At 36.9% G+C, this 13,091-nt stretch overlaps 2 protein-coding genes across 3 annotated transcripts in view; one reads left to right on the forward strand and one right to left on the reverse strand.

Annotated features, from left to right (window-relative positions):
- Positions 1-1,115, reverse strand: part of LOC134819651 (titin homolog) — a 32,580-nt gene extending 31,465 nt beyond the window's left edge. For both annotated transcript variants that reach the window (XM_063829711.1, XM_063829710.1), the window contains exon 1: positions 1,092-1,115. The gene's annotated coding sequence lies outside the window, so the exon portion shown is untranslated. The remainder of the gene's footprint in view (positions 1-1,091) is intronic.
- Positions 1-13,091, forward strand: part of LOC134819666 (zinc finger protein 277-like) — a 324,811-nt gene that overhangs the window by 41,948 nt on the left and 269,772 nt on the right. The gene's annotated exons all lie outside the window — the stretch shown is intronic.

A 13,091-nucleotide genomic window follows, 5' to 3' on the forward strand; every position in this document is an offset into this window, starting at 1 on the left:
ATCAGCATGAACAAATAAAGAATTGGCCAAGGAATAATGATTTTAGAGCCGAAAATTTGGATCCCCAAGTGGTGTCAAAAACGCCAATTAAATAGATAATAATTATTTTAGTCTTTTGAGTCTTGACAACGTTTAGGATTATATTATACTGTTCCTGCTAGTATGTAGTATAATATAATGTATGACATTGATGTTGCCATCATTTTTAAGCGTCAAAATGGTCTAGAAACCAGCTTTACTTAGTACATAATCAAGAAAGTTATATAGACATATTTCATACGTATTAAATTGAATGTGCCTTTGGCAGAGATATAACCTGCGCCAATAAAAAACATAAAAATTAGGCCCGCCCTAGCAGTTTTTTCTGATTTAACACTGAAAATTAACTTTATCAAATTATCAACTCATTTTTAATTCCTTCAGCGGTCAAAATACTTCTAGTCACTAGTAAGATTGTATCAGGTGGTGACCCCCACTGTCGCTTCACTATAGAGTTTTTTATAGGGTAAATTTTTACCCCCCCCCCCCCAATCAGTTTTACACATAGCTATTGTGTCAAATTACACTAGCGTTATCATTTGGAAATCCCCCTCAGCTGCATGAGTACGTAATACGTGAACGACCCCTTATTATATATATTAGTAAAAGCTGTGGAAACGATTTAATTAATTGCACGCATGGATTGTAGCGCGCGCGTGCGCTGCGCTAGCTAGCTGCCCGTTTTTACAAAACCGCGCACGTGTGTTCAAAAGTTTGACATCGCCGCTTACAACTTCGTATTTTATGATGGCATTAATCGGGGCATGTCCACGTATGCACAAATTAGGGTTTCAATTTTGCCAGCTACGCTCTGGTTCATTAGATCTAAATATGTAATTAGTTTTCGCTTCATATTAAGCATGGGTTATGAGACCTTTGATATGAAATCGACAATTCAGTTATGGCGGTATTCAGCCGCAGCCGCCCCAAGATAACAAGTGCATAATCTTAAGGTTGATGGTAGCCATGTACACATGAAAACGACGCATCTAAAGACGACTTGTGACTCAAATAGTTTCGGCTTTTTAACTCCATCCACAAGGGAGTATCACCTCAATAAATGTAATAGATTTGTATTTTATAAACTAGTTTATAAACTAGTTACAACACAACAAATCTATTACATTTGTTGAGGGTGAACAGAAAATTAAAAAAATAAAACTCGTCATTTATGAAAATAATTTAAGTACTTATAAACTGATATATTACAATATGCTGTATTACCAACAATCCAAATTGGTGTACAATGTACATTTAACCTAAAAAGCAAGCAATGAAAGAAATTATCTCAGATGACCATGTATAATAATATATAGATGACAAAATATCTGGTATTTGAAATTTTAACCATATCAAATAGACAATTTTCAAGGCATAATCAAAAAAGGTCGTTCTCTGACTTGAAATATTGACAGCTCTAATCTTAATTATATAAAAAAGAAAACAATTGACCAGACACATAAAAAGATGATATTCTCTGCTATTATACACAATATTACACTAGAAATGTAACCATCCCCTCTCTGAACCATAATAATGATGCATCTACAAATTTGAGTTGTGATAAAAACATTTATGAAGTGCTAGAAGTATCAATAATTTTAACATTCTAACATTCTTACACATAAACCCAAAATGAAATAAGTAATTAAATCAGCTCCTTAGAAAAAGAAAATGATATTGTTGTTTTGAGTGTTTAATAATTCTTATTATTCACATATCACATTGTTTAATTGAATGCGAAACAAAAGAAAAGAATCTAGAATATAAATTTATCCCAAATGAGTACTTTAAGATAAGTACTCAGTACTTATGTTTCTCGTTTAAATTTTGGCTTGCCTTTTGGCTGTCTTGTCCTCTTTAAATAACTGCTTCAGCAAATACACCTGAAAAAAATAACCCACAATTATTTCATGTCTTAGATAAGAAGGGGTTTTATAATCCATTAAGTTACTGTGGTAACAGTGTAGTATTGATTATAATCCATTAAGTTACTGTGGTAACAGTGTAGTATTGATTATAATCCATTAAGTTACCGTGGTAACAGTGTAGTATTGATTATAATCCATTAAGTTACTGTGGTAACAGTGTAGTATTGATTATAACCCATTAAGTAGCTAAGAAGTTTAGCTTGGTATAATTAATTAATTAAGACTGCACTACTACACTGTTACCATAGTAACAGTGTAGTATTGTTCGTATAGTGACCAGGTGTTTAAACTCCACGTGTCCTAATGGCTAATACGCAGGAACTATTTAAGATGGTCACTGTGTGAGCCTATCAGTGTAGGTATTGTGTTCAGTTGAAATAATAATCCAGGGTTTCAGAAACTTGTTGACTATTTTATAGAGTGTTGAGATTATGATTGTGAAATTGATGGTGTACCCAATTACAAAAAATACAATAAATCTATCAGTATCTGGAAAGAAAATTAAAGAAGAGTTTTGTCCTAATTGTCAATGACCTGGACAGTTATAGCCATGAGTACCATGAAGGCACACTACTATTACTACTGACCTGAACAGTAGCAATGAGTACCATGAAGGCACACTACTATCACTACTGACCTGGACAGTAGCCATGAGTACCATGAAGGCACACTACTATCACTACTGACCTGGATCGGACAGTAGCCATGAGTACCATGAAGGCACACTACTATTACTACTGACCTGGACTGTAGCCATGAGTACCATGAAGGCACACTACTATCACTACTGACCTGGACTGTAGCCATGAGTACCATGAAGGCACACTACTATCACTACTGACCTGGACAGTAGCCATGAGTACCATGAAGGCACACTACTATTACTACTGACCTGGACAGTAGCCATGAGTACCATGAAGGCACACTACTATTACTACTGACCTGGACAGTAGCCATGAGTACCATGAAGGCACACTACTATTACTACTGACCTGGACAGTAGCCATGAGTACCATGAAGGCACACTACTATCACTACTGACCTGGACAGTAGCCATGAGTACCATGAAGGCACACTACTATCACTACTGACCTGGACAGTAGCCATGAGTACCATGAAGGCACACTGTACCATACTCCACCGGTCCACCCTTATCTTATTACTGTTCTGTATCTTCTGGTCTTTGTTTCTCTGAGCTTTACTGAGTTGGAGTTGAACTTGAGTCTTGAAAAGCTGACTCTTTATGTTATCTACTTGTTTCTGAAGGGATAAAAGCGTATTGGTAAATCATTTACAACGTTTGAAAATTAAGTTACTAACATGGAGAGATGTGAAAATCGCGTAAAGTGAAGCAAGTTACTAACATGGAGAGATGCGAATCCCGCGTGAAGTGAAGCAAGTTACTAACATGGAGAGATGTGAATCCCGCGTGAAGTGAAGCAAGTTACTAACATGGAGAGATGTGAATCCCGCGTGAAGTGAAGCAAGTTATTAACATGGAGAGATGTGAATCCCGCTTGAAGTGAAGCAAGTTACTTACATGGAGAGATGTGAATCCCGCGTGAAGTGAAGCAAGTTATTAACATGGAGAGATGTGAATCCCGAGTGAAGTGAAGCAAGTTACTAACATGGAGAGATGTGAATCCCGCGTGAAGTGAAGCAAGTTATTAACATGGAGAGATGTGAATCCCGAGTGAAGTGAAGCAAGTTACTAACATGGAGAGATGTGAATCCCGCGTGAAATGAAGCAAGTTACTTACATGGAGAGATGTGAATCCCGTGTAAAGTGAAGCAAGTTATTAACATGGAGAGATGTGAATCCCGAGTGAAGTGAAGCAAGTTACTAACATGGAGAGATGTGAATCCCGCGTGAAGTAAAGCAAGTTATTAACATGGAGAGATGTGAATCCCGAGTGAAGTGAAGCAAGTTACTAACATGGAGAGATGTGAATGCCGTGTAAAGTGAAGCAAGTTATTAACATGGAGAGATGTGAATCCCGAGTGAAGTGAAGCAAGTTACTTACATGGAGAGATGTGAATCCCGTGTAAAGTGAAGCAAGTTACTAACATGGAGAGATGTGAATCCCGAGTGAAGTGAAGCAAGTTACTAACATGGAGAGATGTGAATCCCGCTTGAAGTGAAGCAAGTTACTTACATGGAGAGATGTGAATCCCGCGTGAAGTGAAGCACCCTCTTCTGCTGCTTTGTCATCTGTGTACACTCCGTCATCAACATAAACATCCATGAAGACTGTTTTACTCGTCAACTTGCTGTAATAGGGTCCTTATCAAGTCATAATATAGAAAATTTGGTCTTGTTGCGGCCAATCACCTGTTGTTATGGGGTCAAGTAGAGAATTCACCGTGGCCTGGGTGACTGAGGCCACGACAGTTTACTCGCAGTGTTATGTATTAATGCTTTTCATACAAAGTTACAACAACGTCTTCATGTTATGTATCCTGGGTTTGGACAGTATATTACCCGCTTAAAATATTTCCATCGCGTTACATAATACTCAATAAATGTAATAGATTTGTAGTGTTTTAATTAGTTTAAATACACTGCACAATGCACATATCATAAATAACACTGTAAGCTGTCGTGGCCTGGGTGACTGATGTTAAAATTATATATGTATTATATAAATTTAAATAATACCTGAATTTGTTACTAAAGCAGAACTTGTAGACCCCACTCTCTTTAACAGTAAAGGTATGTGTTCCGTATGACTCGCGGCGGTTTATTGCTATACGCTTCAGCGAAGAGTCGTATGCTTGAAAGTCAATGTCTAAATCTCCTCCATCTACAACCTGACACATATTAATTATTAATTATATAGAGGCCATAATATCTAACCAGCTACAGAGTACAAATTCAGTGATCGACCGAGTCCTTGGTTTTACCGATGAATGACGATTTTTCCTCGGCCTCGGCCTTGGTCAGAAGAATCATTCCTCGGTTCGCCTCGGCCTCGGTAAAAAATCGAGTTGCCATTCCACGGCCTCGGCAAAATCTGAAGATTTAACCGAGGATTTGACCGAGGAGTCAGAAACCTGGTTAACTAACGTCTTTTTGTGATAACTCGCCTTCATCCCAGGCAAAATATATTGAAATGAAAATGTACATGTACTTATTATGTATTATGTAATATAATGTTTAAGTTATGACTGATACGTCCATACTTACATAAACGGCAATCCTGAGAAATTCTACCTCATTCTACATCCTAATCGTTAGCGAAATATCTGATACAATTAATACTTTTTTCCTCGGCCTCGGTTGAAAAAATAAAACCTCGGTTCTCCTCGGCCTCGGTTAAATTACAATATGCCTTCCTCGGCCTCGGCCGCAAATCCTACCCTCGGTCGATCACTGAGTACAATATTAACAATATGTTGAGGCAGAGTTACCATATTGTCCTGTGAACACATGTTTTGTTAACAATATGATTCGATTAAAGCTGATTTCAATTCTACACAGCTTTCATATTCTTACCTGAAAGTCCATCTCGATCTCATGATTCTCTTGAACATCCTCATAAAAACACTGTTCCTTTCTAGCAGGAACTTGGAAGGTGAGTGCTGTTTCCAGAGAGGCGCTGGTTAATGTCAGGATGTAAGACACCACTATCAAATTAGCCACTGTAATTGTCATCATCTCCTGCGCCTTCCCTAGTCACCATTTATTCATTATTCTCACAGTTTCTTATTATTAAATCAGCAATATTTCGTGGCACTTTCAGTAAACGTTAAAGTGCAGTAAAATGCAGAGTAAGGATATAGCTATATAGTATATATATATATATATATATAATAACATCTATAAACAAAAGAGCACCTAAAGAGGCTCAGCAAAGTGCTGGCCTATTTACGCTTACAAAGACTCATTCGTTCAATATGTCTCAAAGTAAATAAACTCCTCCATCCTACTCTATCTCTTGCTAAGTTCACTAAGTTGGTAAAATCATCTTCATTTTTCAAATAAATTTGTCTCTTAAATAGGTCCTTTTTCACAATAATATCATACAAATTAGTCCTGTGTCTACCCACTCGTCCCTTTAGTGTTTGACATCCTAGTGTAGCAAATAACAGAGACTGGTATGCAGGCGTGTCGTTGTAACTGCGTAGAACATGACCTAGCATTGTCCACCGTGCCTTTTCCACTCTCTCGGAAAGGGGCCTGGTCTGGGTACGAGCGTAGAGGGCCTTGTTAGATATTGAGCTATAATAGATGTGTAGGATGCGCTTGAGGTGCTTCCTCTGAACAACATCTACAGACTCTAGAACATGCTGAGGTACGGCCCAGCAGCAGCAGTTGTACAGGAGCACTGATACTACTAGTGAGTCGTAGAGTTTGATCTTTCTCTTCTCAGTTATCTGACTCCTCTCTGATCCCTGGCACCACAGCTTGTCAAATGACCAGAAGGCAGAGTTAGCTTTATTTATTCTATATTAGTAACATCCTGCTCTGATCCAAGCTTAGTACCAAGAAGCGTCTCGTTTCTCCACTCCTCTTTTCCTCTTTTCCTCTTAGTTCATTATCCCACTCGTCACAGGCACCAACTTCTTCTAAATACACTCTGGTAAACTTTGTCTTTGTGTAGCTATATAGTATAGTATAATAATATAGTACTACACTACGTTTCAATAAAATATATAATATAATTATCATTCCAGCCTATATTGTATTTTTTGGGCAGTCAAATTATCAAATTTGTGAATCATTTATTAATAAAATAAAATTTACATGTCAGTTCAATAATAACGCAGTTAAAGTTTTATTAAAAGTTTAATTAAAGTTTAATTAAAAGTTTGTTATTGTGAGTACACAATGACTTAGTATCAGAGGAATTTAATTCTCCCTTTGAATCAATCAAGCTAGATGATTTGTTGTAAATACTGAGATCAAACTATCAATTTACAGGCTATTGTCAAACATGTTGCAAGGCGTCATCTTCAGTGACATAAGCCTAAAAATTTTAAAAAGTTAGTAAAACCCAAAATTCCTTTAAAAATCTGAACACTCTTAAAACGGTTTTATAATTAAAATTAAGATGTTAGGAGTAAGGGAAGGCCAAAAGGATTTATAGTGTTTATTCCTAATATAATAGTTTATTCCTAATATAATAGTTTATTCCTAATATAATAGTATCTTCCTAATATAATCATAATAACTTATAATATAAGGGTCACACTTATATCCTAAAATATATAATCAAAAAAAAGTTACACAGATACCATATTACACTTAACTAACAATCTAGTAAAACTCTAGGAACTGTAAACATCTAACTATTAAATTTTTTTGTCGTTTAATCCATGATAAAATGTCGTTTTCATTATTTATTGCTATCAATATTAAGAATCACCTTTTAATTCATCAATGACTTTACAGACATTATGCTTGTTGATCGAATCTCACAATTGATATAAATTAGATTCGACAAAATCAGAAAAAAGTGAATCAAGTAAAAATCAAATAACAAGTTAATTAACAGTACAAAATGTTAGTTTAAATTTAACCAAAGTTTTTAACCAATATATCTGAACATTCCACCATAACCTCATCAATGAAGTTAGTGGCAGGAAACAAGTGCTTGACATAAGAGCAATGTCCACCACAAGCAAATAACCAGAAGCACATGTTAGGGTCCTTCTCCATAACCTCAATATCATCTAAATCTATCGGAGCAGTGGGATCATCATCAGCATTGATAACAATCAATGGCTTAGACAAAGGCGAGTTTTCAATCCTCTTATGAGGAGAAGTTTTGTTCCTAAAATCAATTTCATCTGTAAATGCACCATCTGCCAAGGGATTGAGGCCAATCTTTTGAAGTTGAATCAAATCGTACGGGTGTTCCATTGATAATGAGGTCAAACCTGCAAATCTTTCTTTACCAATTTTTTCATAAACTTGTTTTGTAAACTCTTCATTACCTTTCCTTCCAGATATTAACAGATTTTTTGTATATTTAGCCCATGGTTTTACATAAAGGGAGTAATAGGGTTCCACCATCAGTTTTTTGTCGGCTGAATCTGCATTCCATTGAACACTGTGGACTACCCCTCCAACAACATTGTCATCTACTTCTGCACATGTCAAATAATCTACAATACAATAGCCTCCAAAACAATCCCCTGTTAGAATAATTGGTCGACCTTTAAATGTCTTGTTCATGTACGAAACTATAGCACCAACTTCATTAAATTTTCCGTAAGGCATGCTAATCTGAGGGGTCCTGAATGGTGTATTGCATCTGCCTCTATAATTGCACATATAAATGTCTGGATATCCTGCATTCAAGTATGATGAGCACAGAGTCTGTACTTTAGTTGAGTAAGTATTCTCGTTCCCTCCTGGAAACATCAAAATGATGGGTTTACTGGTATTAGTATTGAAATCGTTACTGGATGTGTCTTCAAGCTCCATCCTATCTATTCCAACTGCTCCACCGTCATAAAGTTCTATGGTTGTCCTTGTAGTTTTCAAGTTTGGTGATTTCTCATATTTGGTTCGAAAGGCAAATGCAAAGAGTGGATTTAAGGCAGGTAATGGTGTTTTGACCAGCTTTTTAGCAAATCTGGACTGGTCCCTGACAGCACTTGCTAGGGATCCTTTTCCAAATATTTCTGGAACAGCCCAGCGCTTTAGAAGGGAATGTGTTTTCTGAAAAGTAACTCTTGACATCAAGTGCAATCAACCTAAAGGACGGTATTGGATCAACAAATTTCAAACATTGTCAATTAATAACTATCAATTTGATTAATTAAGACATCTGAATAGTCTAATTTAACACAGCTGTACACGATCAAGACCTAATAACACAAGTCAGAAATGAGTTTTGTTAATTTTAAATGCTATCACGGTTCAAAAAATATACACATAATATCACAATAACCAGCTATATAAGTGTCACTAAAAAGTATTCAAACAATATACACATAATATCACAATAACCACTAACCAGCTATATAAGTGTCACTAAAATGAATTTTGAGTGTCATGACACTTTTGACAGTGAAAGTGAAATGGCTAGTAACTAGAAAGTGTTCCTCAGCAATGCCTTCACTCTTAACTGCCTCTGTTAGGAAAATCCAGTAGTTCGTTAATGTGTCATAACATTGTAACAAGGCAGTGCCAGTTTAATCTTGAAAAAGCTTATAAAAAACTCAATTTTGTGACTTTCCTGTTCAAAACTCAGAATATGTCTCGAAACTATTCAAATAATATGTTGAATTTGGTTGGACTACTTCAACTGAGCCAAAAATGAGGAAATGGTCATTGATTTGGCAAAATTTTGAGTTTAGACGCAAAGAGGTTGTACATGGCACATACTTTGGATATGCTTGTGAATCAACTATATAATAATAACAACTTTCAAGAAACGTTGGTCTGTTATGATTTAACCTCGGAAAAACCTATTGTGGGAAATAAATATTCAAACAATCTTAAACAATAATCTGTCTGTCAGTCAGTCAGTCAGTCTGTCTGTCTGTCAGTCTGTCAGTCTGTCAGTCTGTCAGTCTGTCAGTCTGTCAGTCAGTCAGTCAGTCAGTCAGTCAGTCAGTCAGTCAGTCAGTCAGTCAGTCAGTCAGTCAGTCAGTCAGTCAGTCAGTCAGTCAGTCAGTCAGTCAGTCAGTCAGTCAGTCAGTCAGTCAGTCAGTCAGTCAGTCAGTCAGTCAGTCAGTCAGTCAGTCAGTCAGTCAGTCAGTCAGTCAGTCAGTCAGTCAGTCAGTCAGTCAGTCAGTCAGTCAGTCAGTCAGTCAGTCAGTCAGTCAGTCAGTCAGTCAGTCAGTCAGTCTGAAGTCAGTCAGTCAGTCAATCAGTCAGTCAGTCAGTCAGTCAGTCAGTCAGTCAGTCAGTCAGTCAGTCAGTCAGTCAGTCAGTCAGTCAGTCTGTCTGTCTGTCAGTCTGTCTGTCTGTCTGTCTGTCTGTCTGTCTGTCTGTAATTTCCGACGGCTTAATCAAGAAAACGGTAAGAGTTACGGGGCTGGTTTTTTCGGTATAGTGCCTACAAAACTATGAGGAGCCAAATGGTAAAGGTTTTTTAAGTCGGTTGGTGATAAGTGGTTTAATTGATGGTTTTGTACCACAAATATTACATAAAATGGCTCACATTTTCTCCCTCCTCGCTCTCTCTCCCATTACTGCATATTATGTAGCGTTGGTACATGTATCATAATTACACTGTCATGAATACTATAAGCTTTTTAGAGGATGGAGCGCTAATAGCAGTCTGTTTGGACTGTAGAGAGAGTTCATACTTTCATGTAATGCATGTTTTCAAATATATTAGGCGGGTGTGGTGCGGAGTTAATAAGGGTTAATTTCTAAAACGATTTAAATAAAAATGGAAAGCGGTTCAGGACGGGAGTGATGAGATGTAATAGTCGTGGTACAGGGTGTACGAACTTAATTATCCACGAGAAAGAACTAATTATGCAATAATGTTAAATACTATTGGATACGTGAGGGCACTCCAAATAGAATTGCTCACCCAATGCAGGTTTTGACTCAGCGGGTAAATACTCCTACCCTTTTTAACTGCAGCAGTGAAATCCCAGCCATTAGGGCTTGTTACACTTGTATATATATAATAACACAACAAAAAAATGCACTTGCTGTAAATTTAAATCTAAATCTGATATTTTAACTGCACTACCAATTTTCATCCCTCTTTCTCCTCTAAGAGCAATTATTATTCTTTTCCTGATAAATGTCATCGCCTCACTTTATCATGGACCTGATTTTCTAGATAGTTTATCAGCTAACTTCAGAAAAACCTATTGTGTGCCTGTATTTAGTAAAAAGCCACTTCAAAAATTACGAATTGAATTTGTTTACATTGCAGTAGCTAAACAGCAACAAATTATAGCTTTTTCAATCATAGGAAAAAATTTTTATTTACCACAAGACAATCAATACATAATGTTATATTCATAAATAAATTCAAATTTCAATTTCAATCACATATACAGTACGCCGCGCACACAGCCACAATTTGCAATTGTTGAGAAATTCTTAGGTGCAGCTGTAGGCGCCGCGCACAGGATCTACTTAATTGTTATCTTACAATTACATGTCGCATTTCTTAATTACTCGAGCCAAAATTTCAGAAGCAAAATAATTTAAAAGATATTTCCATGTCGTTTGCGCAGTACAGGCCGTGAGCACTCCAAAAACCGCGCGCTCATTATTTGTGATTGAGCGTGCGCCTCTGTGAACTTCAGTACCGCTCAAGCATGAAGTACTAAGCAGTACCTAGTTCTGCGTCAGGCGTAGACATTTGTAGCACACGTTTCATTCAACTAATCAATTATGTGACATGTAATTGTATTAAAGCAAAAAGAATATTAATTTTAGTAATAATTGACGTAAACATATAATGTGTTTAAATATCTATAATCTAGCGAGTTACTAATACTATTAGTCCTATGCCGTCCAGAGGGCACCCGATACACTAGACACAATGCTCAAATAATTGATAGGTCGGATACTTCAACTTACATGAGTACCACTGTGCCCTGCTCGGATGCCTTCCGAAATAGCTTTTTTCATAGATCTATGCTGAAATGGAATAGTCTACCAGTATGTATCCGGCAGTCAGAGCGGATTTCTACTTTTAAGGCCAAACTGATCAAGTACCTCTGGGCTGCCGATACAGTCTGGCCAGATTAGCTCATCAGTTGCAGTCTTATGAGTCTAAGAAATTTGTTTTTGTTGGTTACAATTCTGTCCGTCCAATTTCCTATCTGCTTGTCCTTTTCTTTTTTCTTATCAGTTGTGACGGAATTGTAATGAACAAAATCCTTATAATTATTGATGATATGTTTGATTACTTGTTAATGAATAATGTTTGTCATTCAAATTTGGTAGACGGCCCCAACGTTAATGAGGCTCTTGCTATGTGTTGGTTCAGCCGAATTAATTATTATATAATCAAGTTTATTTTTCTCGTTAGTTATTTTACAAGCATCACCCGTTAAAGCACCACGCACCAACAATAATTCAATTCAGAAAACTATGGAAAATTACTTTGCAAAGGAGGAAACTTCAAGTGTAATTATTACTAAGAAGAAAAAGAAAAAGAAAATCTTCAATTCCAAATGAAGTCCTTTCTAATAGCCCACACCCGCTCATAAAGCATGTTTCAGTACTTCTTGGAATGGCTGACAAAGTCTTGATTCACAATGTCAAGTGGTTGCTCTAACCAGAGCCCTCTCGCTTGCAGTAGCGCGCGACCGCCGTATACACATGGCTATGTGAATTCTACTTGTGAAACAAGCGCGTCACGCAGTACGCGTATACATTGACGGATGTTACTCGTCTAAATTTTTTCGAAGTAGCGCGCGCCGCTTTCTTCTCGAAATGTTATGGCACGAGCTACGAAGTAGCGCGCGCCGGGCCAGATCATTCACAATGGTCAAGCGTATACATGGCTATGTAAATGGTAACGGAACCGATTGCATTATATTTAATAATTAAACGCATAATGCAAATGAATATTTTTGGTTTAATCACCAGAAACATTTCATAAATGTATATAATATGAGTTAGTAGTAGAAAGTATAACAATATAAATTGAGATTTTTTAAAAACAAATAGTGATTTTAACTTTGAGATAAACTGCTATATTATAATATTTTTGTACCAATGTTCACCTAACTTAACGTCTCTCACTGACACCATCACCCGGCAACCAATTTTAAAGTAAAATTTATTAACGATCTGACTACAGACTGGCGGTCAACGTTCCCCGTATATGGTATAGTAGCTCAACGGAGGGGGTAATCAGGGCACGTGTTAATGAAAAATGTACGTGTCCTTCCACAATCCCTTCTGTTGGGTCACACGTTATTGGGAACTGAGATCGCTATCGTGTAACTAGAAGCAGTATATGCAAAGTAACTTTGGTGATAGGTGATAGGCAATATGAAATTACACATCTTACTTTAACTTTATCCCGTCACCCATGGATTTATTAATTAACGGCTGGTGGTGGTGTCATCGTTCGTCGTACCCAGAAAACCTTACCGCCTGCTGGGCTTGCTAGAGGTGATAGATTTTCAACAGCACGTATGGCGTCGCGCGTCACGTCAAGTTTACCTTTCGCACGC

This window comes from Bolinopsis microptera, chromosome 8 (genome assembly GCF_026151205.1).
Source record: "Bolinopsis microptera isolate Bmic1 chromosome 8, MBARI_Bmic_1.0, whole genome shotgun sequence".
Taxonomy (NCBI): domain Eukaryota; kingdom Metazoa; phylum Ctenophora; class Tentaculata; order Lobata; family Bolinopsidae; genus Bolinopsis; species Bolinopsis microptera.